Genomic DNA, 14,171 nt, shown 5'->3' with positions numbered 1-14,171 from the left:
AACCTAAAGAATCCATTGGTACCGTGTCATACTAGCTTGTCGGGAAGGAGGCTAAATAATGCTCCAAATTTGGGCTAAATTTTGGCGAGGAAAAACTGGCATGGCCATTTTCAAAGGGGTCCCTTGACCTCTGACCTCAAGATATGTGAATGTAAATGGGTTCTATGGGTACCCACGAGTCTCCCCTTTGCAGACATGCCCACTTTATGATAATCACATGCAGTTTGTTGCAAGTCATAGTCAAGTCAGCACACTGACACACTGACAGCTGTTGTTGCCTGTTGGGCTTGAGTTTGCCATGTTATGATTTGAGCATATCTTTATGCTAAATGCAGTACCTATGAGGGTTTCTGGATGATATTTGTCATTATTTTGTGTTGTTAATTGATTTCCAATAATAAATATACATACATTTGCATAAAGCAGCATATTTGAGTATTAAATACTTGACAAAATCTCCCTTTAAGATACATTTTGAGCAGATAAAAAATCTATTAATTAATTAAGATTAATCACGATTAAAAATGGACAATCATGCGGTTAATCACAATTAAATATTTTTTGATTGATTGACAGCCCTCATTTTTAATGATAATATACACTCATATTGGGAAGTCAGCATGAAAGTATTGAAAAAGCACATTTTTAGTGTTGTAATGATCCCTAAATCAGCCCCCAGCAGTTAAACGCAAGGTCTGGGAGGTGAGCTAACCATCCTCCCACTTCCAACATTGGATGAATAAGAAGACGCCGCTGGGTCCAGATTGAATGTCTGTCAAATATCTCACTCAAAACCAACTTCGCCGTGGTATATCAACACTTATTTTTCACCCAAAAATGGAGATGAAAAGTAGTCACTTCATTAAATTCAACAAATGGTGAAATAGTCAAATTTTTATTCAAGAATAGTCTAATAATAACATAACATCTGATGGCACGCTCAGGTTATTAAATATTTCAATAGGCCATGTTGTTTGGGGACATGTCATTGTATTACATTTGCTATGAGGTGATGAGAGAATATTAGTTCATTAGTTGTTGCCATGGGAAATGAACGCCTGTCTCTTTGCAGATGCCAGTTGTCTCAAGTCATTCAAATGCAGACTCTAGTTAAGAAACAAAAGTGTTCATTGCTAGAAGTGTTGGGCTTTCTGCTTGATTGTTTTGTTCACATCTCGTGGACCTATTCGTCTCTAATCTGTATTCAAAGTTTGGCCTTGCTCTCTCTTTCTCTCTTTCTCTGTCGCTCTCTCTTCCTCCATGGCTAGAAATGATTCATTTTACTAGCCCCTTAACCCATGACTGGTATTTTTCAGCTCAGGCATATGCAAAACTGACCTTTTATTGTGAACAGTTATTGCCCTCCTCTCCCCGGATTAGCGGAGATGATATAGGACACAACGGCTATATTATCTGCCCATTCATTGTCTGGATGCTCTCCCTTTCCTCTGAGTAACAACCAGAAGCTAACACGATAATCAATAAGCCATGATTCCTTTGAGGATCGGACTGATGGGAGTCTGTTTGTGCGCGCTTAAACGTGTTGGTTTCCCCGGTGCAATTATTGTTGATACTTTGTCGAGGATTTCAGAGAAAGAGGATGTATGAGCTTGAGTGTGAGTCATTCTTCACGGAGGTTTGGCTGCTGTTGTTGGTTTCATCAAAATTTAATAGCCCCCAATTCTCTGCAGATGGCCTCAAACACTTAATCAACGCAAGTCCTGAACACACTCTTGTCCTGATAGTAATTACCCAGCCCCAACTGTGCCCGCTTATAACTACAGAGTCATACGTGGCACTCATGACGGCCACAATTTAGTAGCTATCAATTTGTTTTTTTGCGTGAAGAGTCTTTTAATACAAGTACTTTCATGGTTATCGGGGTGTGACTTATCTTACAGAAACCTGGTTAGCTCCTCTTAGTACTTGTTGTAGGGGCTAACTGAATATTCAGAAGGGACCTTGTGTGTGTTGATGTTATGTCTCAGGGGATTGTTTAATTCTGCTAACAGACACAAAAAAGCCTGTGTCAGCCGTGCTGCTGAGGCTGCAATCCACTGCTGGCATTCACTCTGACGGGGGTCTGCTCCTTCAGCTGACCTCTGTGAGTTAACCGCAGCTCTATCTCAGGGATCGTGCCCGACCGCGGTGTGAACTCCAATTTTACGTATGCATATGGCACACCGCAGCTGTCAATTTATGCTAATGCACTTTTGAATTAGCCATGAAAAACAATTAATTTTCTGAGCAGGTTGATGAGGAGTTTTCACAAGGAGCTTAATCACAATCTTTTGTGCCAGAACACTTGCTGACTGTGTGGCTTGTGAAGCGAGACACGGACTGAATTCAAAGAATGTCCGTTCGAGATTAGGAAACAATCTCTTCTCGCCTGCTTTACACACTGTACACACACACACCTGATCTGTTGTGATGTCAAGATGGACCCTAGTGATTTATTGGAGTTAGTAGGCTGATAATTATACTAGTAAGTAGATCATTCTTGCTAGTAATACAGACTTCACTTACCAAAAAGAAGTTTATTCAAGTGTGCTATTAGTATACTTCTTTTAAACTTAAAATAAGAGAGTATAATTTCAGTTTACTTTTTATCTACTTATCAGAGATATACTTAACAAAAGTATACTTAAGTATACTTGGCTAATACTGACAAGTATACAGAAAAGTCTAAGTACTAAGTATCATACCTCATACAATCACACTTCAAAACACCTGAACTATACCTTTAAAAATTAAAGATGTTTCAATCATATAACCTTTTCACAAGAAATACTATGTAGGCTAATTACTATATAACACATCAAATGTATAATTGCAAGTTATATGTGGATCTTGATGTATAAATCTCCCCAAAAAATATGTCCTTATGAAATATAGGCCAGTTTGTGTATGGTCGTGAGGAGCTGCAGTGCCAAGTAGAGCCCCAAAGGCATCATGTGCAAGAGAGAGCACTGCTGTGGTTATATACTGGGCTGCTAAATCACATGAAATGTCTTTAACCACACCATTTCACAGCTACCAATCTGTGTCCTATTTTTCACTCACCCCTACTGTCACCTGTCTCTCACTTGCCGTCCTTGGGGAGTCAAAGTTCCCTTTGGCTTAAAAACCTCTCCAATCTTTTTTGCTCAACTAATTTCCAGTAGGCCGGGCAATAAGATAGAACTGGCAGAGGTTTCAGCACTGCAGATGTTGAAGCACCAACTGTTCCACAGTTTTTTGGCCCAGCAGTCTGAGAGTCAATTTCAGGGTAGTTACTGAGGGGACTGCGATATCTAGTCTGTCCAACTACAGAGTTTCACTGTATTTGGGATTTTTTTTTCTTTTGTCAACCACATCAAATGATGCTTTTCTGGACATACCTGTAGTGTAGCAGCTGTCTTTTTTGTGTTTTCTGTCCAAATTGCACTACGGAAGAGCATAATGTCTTTTTATGGATTTAGAGAAGCTGGGATGGCAATGAAATTGGCTACTATCTCTTGGGTTTGGGATGTCGAAAGGCCACACAGGGCAAATGGTAGTGAAACATCTGTGTGTATTCCGTCAGTATTATACGGTGTGAACTATCCAAAATGTACCATCTGGTACTTTTGGTCCTCTTCATGAACAGTGGCACTACGACACTATCGGGTGCTATTCCAACTTTTGTGTTTTTTTCTGGTGTGCAAAGATATGAATATCTCATTTCATGTGTGTGTTATGCGATCAGAACTAACCTACTTAAGCATATGTATTAGCATACAGCTAATAGATAGACATATATGTGATGTACTGTAAAGTACGGTTGGGTTAAAGGAACAGTGTGTAGCATTCAGGGGGATCTATTGGCAGAAATGGAATATAATATTAATAAAGGCTGTTAATCGATTAAAATATTTAATCATGATTAATCGCATGATTGTCCATAATTAAGTGTGATTAATCACAAATTAATCACACATTTTTTTTATCTGTTCAAAATGTACCTTAAAGGGAGATTTTGTCAATTATTTAATACTAAAAAATATGCTGCTTTATGCAAATGTATGTATATATGTATTATTTGAAATCAATTACCAACACAAAACAATGACAAATATTGTCCAGAAACCCTCACAGGTACTGCATTTAGCATGAAAAATATGCTCAAATCATAACATGGCAAACTGAAGCCCAGCAGGCAACAACAGCTGTCAGTGTGTCAGTGTGCTGACTTGACTATGACTTGCCCCAAACTGCATGTGATTATCATAAAGTGGGCATGTCTGTAAAGGGGAGACTCGTAACCCATTTTTATTCACACACATGATTTTCCTCGCCAAAATTTAGCACAAGTTTGGAGAGTTATTTAACCTCCTTCCCGACAAGGTAGCATGACATGTTTGGCACCAATGGATTCCTTAGGTTTTTCTAGTTTTGTATGATATCTGTTCCTTCACTCTAGCTTTAGAATCTGCTACAGCCTCTGAAAAACAGTAAAGGTGGTCGGGATCGCGGGTCTGAGAGGGTTAAAGGGATAGTTTGGGTGTTTTGAAGTGGGGTTGTAAGGGGAACTTATCCATAGTAGGTGTATCACTTAGTATGACATGTATACCAATGGATTCCTTAGGTTTTCTAGTTTCATATCTTCACTCTAGCTTTAAAACTGAGCCCACTACAACCTAAAATTGCAAGTTGCATTATATGCGTTAAAGAAATTAGTGGCGTTAAAACTAATTTACGTTAACGTGTTATTATCCCATTAACTTTGACAGCCCTAATTAATAAGCCAACCATAGTTCTCCTACACGCTTGGCACACAGGAGAAGTTTCAGTTGGTTGCAATCTGCAACCTCAGCGCTAGATTTCAATGAATTCTACACACTGCACCTTTCGTTCAAACTTTTTCAGCGAAACAACTGCCTGCTGCTTCTGATGAGAGCAATGAGCTGAGGGGAACTACAGAGTCAGGTGAGAGATCTCTCTTTTTTTAACCTAAAACATGATCTTTTCCTTACTTTAACCAAGTATTTTTATTTGCTAACCTGAACCAAACCTTAGCCTTGGTGGCAGATCAGAAAATTATCATATGAATCGTTCTTGTAACAGTCATTTGTAGCAGTTTTAGAGACATTGTCAATCTGTTCTTCCAGGTCAGAAAACAGTCATATATGTTATTTTTGAAGGCAATAACAAACATTGTAGCCTATTATGTCTTTATGTTTGGAAGACGTGTTGGATATATCACCATTACATTGCTAGAAGTGACCTAAACAGTGAGTGCAATAAGTAGTCCTATAAATTGTTTTTTCACATAACAACAAATCAACAAAGGGCAGCACAGCAGGTGGTTCAACAGCCACAGGTCACAGCCATTACTGTGAAATTCAGCTGCGCCTCACTACACAGTAAATTAGCTCTTTGTGAATGGTCAGCTTGTACTGCATAGCATTTTAAACCACAAGAAAATGGCCTACACACACAGCATTTTTACAGTAATTTGCCACCAGACTGGGTTTTGTGGGGGAAATCTGGTGGATTACTGTATAACACAAAACAGGAAGCAGGCTGTTTCCTGAACAAATACAGCGAATGTTGTCAGAGAGTTTCTGAATGGCAGATGGTGGATCAAGTGAAAGCCAATACAGAAATCCCTTTAATGTATTTCCTCCTTAAAAAAAGAAGAGAAAGAATACTTTGAAGTGAAGATCCTAATTAAAAGTAAATTGGTTTACGGTAAATACGGCATTACATTTGATAAACTATTGCTATGATGAGATGGAGGCTGCCGTCTATACCTCAATCACCGTTTCATATTTATTTACTGTTGAAACATCAGCTTTATTAACAACTGGCGCGTGATTACAACAGTATATCACATTGTCTGTTTAGTTTTCTGTTTACTGAAAGCATATTCACACTTTTACAAGAATAGCACATAGGCTGACGCATCCTTACTCCTCACCCATCCTCACCTTACATTTGTCCTCAGTTACACCCTTAAGTCATAGCCAACAACAACACTGAAATGTCAGATAAATGACAGAGCACTGTGTGGCATTGTGTGCCCGCAAGATGTTTTTTTTAGAGAAATATGTATTTATTTCCAAAAGACAAAGAAGACAAAAGATTGCAGTTGAGTCTTTTCAGCCCATTCTTATGTTTTATAATGGCAACATGAAACATAGGCTTAGCCTTATCTCACTTAAGGCATTTCACCGCTAGAGTTATGTTCAATCGAAGAGAGCCAAAGCTTTCATTTTAGTTCTGAGCATAACTCATTTCCCCCCAAAGAACATATTCTCTCCAAACACATACTGGATGACGTCCGCTTGAAGAAAAACTCCTTCTGGTGTTAAATGTTTGAAGTTCTGCATTCATGGACAATAATGTATGAGGATGTCACACTGACAACATCAAGTCAACGAATGCTCCATTGATTTTATTGTTGGCTGCCGTGATAAATAGATTGAGACACATTTAGTTGCTCATAGTGGTTATAGCTGCTTTATTTTAGTCTCCCTCTCTGGCTCATCAACGCTGAGCACTGCCTGATGTGGGTTTGGAGGAGAGTTGTGAAGCGAGGTCAACCGAGGTAACATGACCCATTCAAGTCTACTCCTCATGATGGTATTGGTTTGACAGTGAGTTTTGTCCAAGCGGCAACCTCCGGAGCTGAGAACTGAAGCCAACGCGGAAGTGCCAAAAACTGCAGTTCTTTGGCCACTTGAGGCTGGCTCCAAAATCCCCATAGACCCCAATGTTAAAATGTCCGACTTTACAGCAGAAATAAACATGTTACAGCCTGGTACAAAAAAACGGTTTTAGTCTCTATAGCTAAAATCCCCCATTCATGACAACTGTATGGGGGTGAATTTTTATACAACTCACCCATTTAAAGTACGGTATATTAAGGCTTAAAGTTCGGCATGGCCGCTTTGAGTGACAGGTGGCTGTCTGCTCTGCTGCGTCACCCATACGCCGACGATCCACCTCTTTGCCCTTTTTTTGATTAGCCTTGAGTTATACTGCATTACATTTACCTTGGAAATCAGAGGTTGGAGCTGGAAATGACCCACCCGTGTTGACCATGTTCCAGTACAACGAGTCGGAAAACTTAATGGGGTTTGCTCCAGCCAGGTTAGCCATTGTTAGCAATACCAGTTGATAACAACATATTACGCTGGTATTTTTATTAGCAACATGTCCACAAATAGAAGTTGGACAGTACTGTGTGTACGACTGATTTAATGAGACACAAATAAGACAAAAGTGCTAATAAACAGTATTTACTACGTCTTTTTTTACTGTTTATGCACGGAGCAGCCATCTTGGATTTTGAGGTTGGGGTTGGTGAGGTTCGTTCGACTTTCCGAATTGGAAATCCGACTTCAGGGGGCATTCCAGTTGAAATGTCTGGGAAAATTCTGACTTCCCAGTTAAAACGAAACGCACCATTAGGCTGGGTCGTTACTGCCAAGATGCCGATGGCTGGAGCCACCCACTTTGAGCTTCACAACGGCCTTTCACAAACCTAAGATTTTGTCCATATTTTTTTTACAGTCTATGGTTTTGACAATGTATTGTCAATCTGGGGTGCTCCAGATAGGCTGCCTTAGTGAGAATTGACAGATTTTTCACCATGCACCATACTTGTTGCTTGTATACCATTAAGGGATGAAGACTGATGTATTATTCCTTTAAGCAGCATAAGAAGTGAGAGTTCTTTGAAACGTGTGCCACGGTCCTGCGACCATCTGTGTGTGGGGATGTAATCTCATCATCTGACATTGTCCCTTTGTATTTCTGCACACTGTATGAAATATTTGATACAGAGGTCTCTGGGAAATAAAACCTAGTGGCAGGAGAGATTTACTGACAGCTCAAATGACACATCGATTTTCTCCGAGGAAACCAACTGAGAGGAGAAAGACACGAGCCTCTTAGCAGTGTCTCATTAATTAATAAATCGCCTCAAAGGGGAAAAGAAGTGGTCTTGTAACACGGCATCTTATGTACTGTTGTGGGCACTGTGGGTGGGAAGCAGGCGACCTCAGTGATTTATAAAACCATCTCTCCATTCGCCAGCTATAATTAAGCAACATTTTGCTTAATGCTCCGGCCATTTTTAGTCTTCACTGATCCTCAAATTATATATGTAATTCAACATAATTCTACATGTAAATGCATACTGCTGAAGACAGGTATTAACATTTGCAATACTCTATGTTTACAGTTCTACTGTGGCCAACGAATCATATAATTTGTCATCGCAGAGCAATTCTCCTCTGAGCTAATATTAGATTACTATGTCTCCTAATTACTCTGTCTGAATTAGCATAATATTTCAGCTCCATCCTCTGAAAGTTTACAAAGTAGAGCTGCGAGCAATTATCTGTCACCATCTTCAGTCTGGAGAATTGATGGTTTGACCCCACTTGTCTGAACATCACACTTGACACTCGTACTCCTGCAGGCAATGTCAAATGAGACAGCTGGGGCTAACTCTGGATGACACGCACATCACTGGCTGCTGCTAAAGACGTACCATTTGTCAGAAATAAACTAATATTTCCTTTCAGCAACAGCTCTCTGAACCACCACATTTCATAATGGCTGCGAGGCAGCTCTGAATGTAGATTGGAAAGATCTCCTGTGGTACACACACACAACTACTGGCATGCCCTTTGTCCTAGATGTAAGAACCAGCCTTTCTGCTAATGTGATCCAAAGAGTGCTCGTAGCAGTCTGGTTGGGATTTACTGTTCGTTGACAGTTTTGACAAGAAACTTGACGATGCTGCCAGACTAAGTTCTGAAAGGACTTAAGTTACTTGCCCACCAGAGAGACAGCTATCACAGTGCATTGGGCCAAACATTGTGAAGACTACAGTAAAGTTTGTCATGGCTAGAAAATATACTGCACTCTTTACACAGTGGACTCACTCTACATATGGCATGTCAATGTAGAGATTTCAAGGGCTTTATGCGTGCATTTCCTTATAAAAGAACAGAGGAAATCAAAGAAGAACTATAGAAATGCGTGGGATTACATGAAAACAGGAGGCTTGGGGAGCTTATTGATGAATTAGTGGGTGGATTGTGTTCCAGGCGCATCGAAAGCTGCATAAGTGCATCTCCAATGTTTTGTTTCAGGGTGACTGAGAAAACAAAAAGGTAGAGATTTTCACCACAAGCAATAGCTGCTCATCAAACAGGTGAGCATTATTTTAGTTTGCATTCACCTTTAAGAACGGTACACAATAATGGAATCTAGTATATAGGCGTATAGCATCTCTTACAAGGTCCATCTATTCTCCTGCAGATGAAGAGCCTCTGTCTTAACCTCCATCAACCCAGTAGCAGTCATACAGGCTTTGAATTAATGAGCTGTGACCTCTGTGACAGCGCCGTCGCGGTAATGGAGCGTGAACTGAGCGGGTTCACGTCATCTTGCTGTAACTGAGCAAAAGAGAGAGAAGCAGAGTAAGTTTGTGGATGTGGATTTTAGTTTAGGATAGGATTGGTACGGCAGGCTACATAACAAGACCCTTAATTACAATTATTAAAATTTTAGTTAAAGGATGAACAGGAGACTGTTTTCCACTATAATTACAGCACTTATACATATTTGTCTCGGTGAAGGTACCAAATAAGTACTGGTCAGTGCTAGTTTTACATAAAAAGTATAAATAATTTTACAAAAGCTATAAAATCCAGATGGACCTGTGGTTACCTCAGGCCGCGAGAAGCCGGAAGACCGCCACTAACACCTAAATAACACACATAAACACACAGACACAGAGGAAACCAACAGGAGGTAAATGTGCACTCAATTACCACCAAGTGCAGGGAGGAGGAAGGCCACACTCATTTAACAGGCTCTCAGTGACATCTGCTAACAACACCCTGTAATGAAAATTGATATAAAAAAAAAAGATTTGGCACAAATTCAATAGTACAAAAGTAGCACACAGTGTGAAAACAAAGCTACAATAGCACATCTATTAAATACAACAAAAGGAGAAAAAAACAACAAATTAAAATAGAGATCAATATTCAAAATAAAACGATGGCTACAGGCAAAGTTGCAGTGGAAAAGTCCTGTGACAAGAAAAGAAAATAGGTATAATGTTAACTTGAGGCCAAACACACTCCGTGTGAGGCTCACTAAAGGTTTATGTACCCTATTGCAGTGAAGTAAAATTAGTGGTTATCAATGCAGGGCTGATTTCACTGCTCTCAAACAGACTTACAAAAGGCAATTAAATAAAAAGACATCAAAAGCCATCGCAATTTTAAAAGTCAGATACTATCTGTCATAAGTCACGCCTCATGTCCAAATTATTAAAAACTGCTTATTACTTGTTAAAAATAGATCAGAAATATCAACCCTTGTGCCTCACTTTAAAAAGAGAGGATCTGATGTCCTTAGAAAACAAAAATGTCAAAAACGAACAAAAATATTAGATATTAATAATATTATTTTAATACTTTCACTGAGTTAAATCTTTTAACCAACTTCAGTCCTAATCATAACTACTAAATATTCCTTCATTTTCAGAATTTTATCCTTTTAAATTTCAGTTTTTTAACATGATGCTACTGTTATTTTTTTATGTAAAAATAAATTGAATTATTTTCTGTATACTAAATGCAAGGGGGAATTTATTTTCACAGTCTGGGATATGTCAATGATTAGCAACAACATTGATTTTGATGCATTGCCTCAAACACTGCAGTGCGCCGCTTAATTTCTTCCTCAGCGCGGACGGCCAGGAGCTCCAGCACCTCAAAGTCTTGTCACATATCCGAGTTGTTCTTGTCCGTCGTTCACCTCCGGTGTGTCTGAAAACCTTCCTGCTGCCATCGCACCGTTTGTTTGAGCTACGGCAACCTGTGATAATTGCGTCTTGAGTCTCTCTGGTCTGACCCACCTCTCGACCTGGGTCGAGAAGCTGAGTCGGTCAGCGTTGGTTAAACCTTTCAAACACACAATCAACCCTGGTTCAACCCTGGTTGACTCCCCGGTGTAACGGGGTATAATACAGCAGCAATGCCCCTAATGGAAACCAGGAAAATAGCATGTATTTGCCCCATAGGGCAAACATGAGAAAATGGATTAATTTGATGGACGATAGTAAAAAAAGTGCAACTTTGAAGCCAGGGCGCTAGATTGAAAGCCTGATATAATAGAATGCAAGGTGTTTTGCTGTAATAGCCGTGAGATAAAAAAATGTGGTATAATAAGAACATTTTTGTCCTTAAGGGTCAGAGTATCTCTATTTTGGCTACACTGTTATTATAGACTTATTATAGGAGCTGAGGTTGAACTTTAAGAAATTATATCACACCCTTGCCCAACTGAATGCCAAATACATTAACACAGCAAACCAAAAACCAACAACTACCTGGGAACGTGGCTCTGCTCTATTCTCACTAATGTTTGTAGTTGATGTACCAAGGCCACGGGGAGGAAATAACACATATCCTCATCTCCATGCCATCATTTAGAGATGACTATATATTATAGCAATCACTCAACCAAACTTCCACCACAGCCTCAAGTTAAACATGGGATATGTTTAAGGTTATTCCTGCCTCATGGCACAAAATGACCTTAATAGGTGCTGATACTTGATATGGCTTCAAACCTCACTGTCCAAAATGGCCAAGCATGATATTGTTAGAGATTTCCATTAAGATGTTCCCGGCTTCCTCATTAGATCTCTGCTCTGACCCATTGATTCTCCTCTTTAATTAGCTGGTTTACTGGCTGCCTTATTTATTTCAATTACAGGCCACGGTAAACTGCCAGAAATCTGTCGATTGCTGTTGGAGCAATTTCTTGGCTACGGACAGAAGTCGATTAATGTACCATTTTACTTTTTAATTCCATTATCTTCTCGCCCTTGAATTACATCATTTTTTTTGTCTTTGACTGCACCAGCATTGATTTCACCTACAGTATGATCCAAACCCTTTCTCCAGCCAGTTATATTCATTTACATCTAATTTGCAATAGCAGTGTGTTTCATAGTTTCATATTAATGTTTTTAAGCCCACAATACCATAACCAAGTGGTTGCCTAAACATAACACAACACCATAGCTATAACACAAGAAACACAGAATGGAGCAAACCTTGTGAGCTACGGTAATTGACTTTGAGTGGCTTCTAAAAATTACTTAGCGTTTAGTTTGAACACCATACAGTAACACTGCGGCAAAGGCTTGCAAAGGGATTTATTATAGCCACCTTGGTGTCTCCGTGTAAGACTGCAGGGAGTGACGATGTCAGAGCCAATATACCAATCAGTATCTCTGTATTCACATACATGAACTTATTGCTTGTGAGTATATTTTGAATTAGAAAATATTATTCCAGTGTCATTACAAGCACCAAACTATAATTATCTAATGCACAATAGTTTTAACTATAGCAAACACATACGTTTGCGTTGTTTGTATTAATTAAGAAATGTTTTGTGTATTATTATTGTTCTATAGGAATACGATGCATACCATTTACTCTTAAATGTAAATGTCATGCAACACCTCCAGTATATTTACAAGGGCTGGCCCCTCTTAGTCGATTTTTCTTTTGTCGATTAATCGTTTTTAAATGTTTTTTTCATTTCGAATGACTTATTTCCAAAACACGTATGAGCATATCTCTGTTAAACACAAAATATAAAGTGGTGCTTTTGTGTAATTCTTTGTGGAGAAACTCAGTTTCACAGATCTGTCGATTAAACCAACTGATTGAATAGTCGACAAAATCGTATGAGTGTTAGTCGACTAAGAATTTATTTGGTCGAGGATAGCCCGAAAATTTACTACATGGAAACTTGCCTGTTAGCACAATGGGTAACCTCCAGGACGCTGAAGTGCCTTAAACTTGCATTCTCTCTAATAGCCAGCAGGGGGCGACTCCTCTGGTTGCAAAAAGAAGTCTGATTGTATAGAAGTCTATGAGAAAATGATCCTACTTCTCACTTGATTTATTACCTCAGTAAACATTGTAAACATGAGTTTATGGTCTCAATCGCTAGTTTCAAGTCTTCTTCAATACAGCATGATGTTCATTTAGTAAATTATGGTCCTATTAAGAGCAAAATAGACCATAAAGCAGGGTATGCTTTAGTGCGTGGCTACCTTGTGATTGACAGGTCGCTACCACAGCCTTGTTCTGTCTGGGAGTTTTCCGTGTTTTCGTCTTACGACTTTAACCCTTTCACAGTGTGTTTTCAATTCATGAAAGTTAATTATAACCTATTTGGTCGCCTAAAAATGCAGTTGTACTTAGCTACACCCTCTCACGTCACTTCTAGTTGCAGAAAACCAAGATAGCAACGGCCAAAAAACAAGATGGTGACGGTCAAAACGCAAAAATTCAAGGCTTCAAAACAGCAGTCCACAAACCAATAGGTGTCGTCATGGTGACTACTTCCACTTCTTATATACAGTCTATGGTTTAGCCAAAGGAATACATGTCAGTTGAAAAGTCCTTAGCATAAGATGACGGTAAAACTTTGGCTCTCGGTCTCACCTTTTTACGTAAATGCGTAAATAAATAAATGTAATAATAATGTACCTTTTGCTTTTTCTTCAAAACTTGAATAAGTTTGTGATTTTCAAATAGAACATGATCTAATTAAAATTTTGGACCATACATAAGCTCAGACGCTAATAGTGTTTCAGACTTGTCAAGTATATCAAGGATTCCTTAAGGTTTTCCCCCCACATCCAATTCTCATTCATTCAAAGGGTTTTTCATTTTTGTTGCAAGCAGTTTGATGTTTGAAATTGAATGTATTCTTGATGAGGGGAGCTGGGAATTGGCTGGCTGTCAGATCAGCACTATTATCTGCCTTTTAGGTTTGAAGCAAATTAGACTTGGGGTCCCCAAGGTGCCTGGACCCTTCCATACTGGCAGTGTTGAATTCTCCGAGCGTGTCACTTCCTTGATGGAAATTCACTTTAATCAGAAGAAGATTCACAGGCCCCTCTGGACTCGTTCACAGCTTTTTGATTTGTTTTCAGGGCGTGTCAGATAGAAGACTTTCACCTGAAACTAAGAAATGCTCAAGTGTATCAATTAAGTACCGTTTGACATTCATGACCAGTTATTAGCCTGGTGCAGGCGCACAAAAAAAAAATATTATTTAGCTATCACACCCAATGAGACACATGC

At 39.2% G+C, this 14,171-nt stretch overlaps 1 long non-coding RNA gene across 1 annotated transcript; it reads left to right on the top strand.

Annotated features, from left to right (window-relative positions):
• Positions 1-642: 642 nt before the first annotated feature.
• On the top strand, positions 643-13,347 carry LOC119500311. Its single transcript, XR_005209598.1, has 3 exons — positions 643-653; positions 9,414-9,416; positions 13,274-13,347. It is a non-coding gene; the product is annotated as an uncharacterized LOC119500311 (long non-coding RNA).
• The last annotated feature ends 824 nt before the right edge of the window (positions 13,348-14,171 follow it).

Source organism: Sebastes umbrosus, chromosome 13, assembly GCF_015220745.1.
Source record: "Sebastes umbrosus isolate fSebUmb1 chromosome 13, fSebUmb1.pri, whole genome shotgun sequence".
NCBI lineage: Eukaryota > Metazoa > Chordata > Actinopteri > Perciformes > Sebastidae > Sebastes > Sebastes umbrosus.
This window is presented reverse-complemented; position numbering and strand designations above follow the sequence as displayed.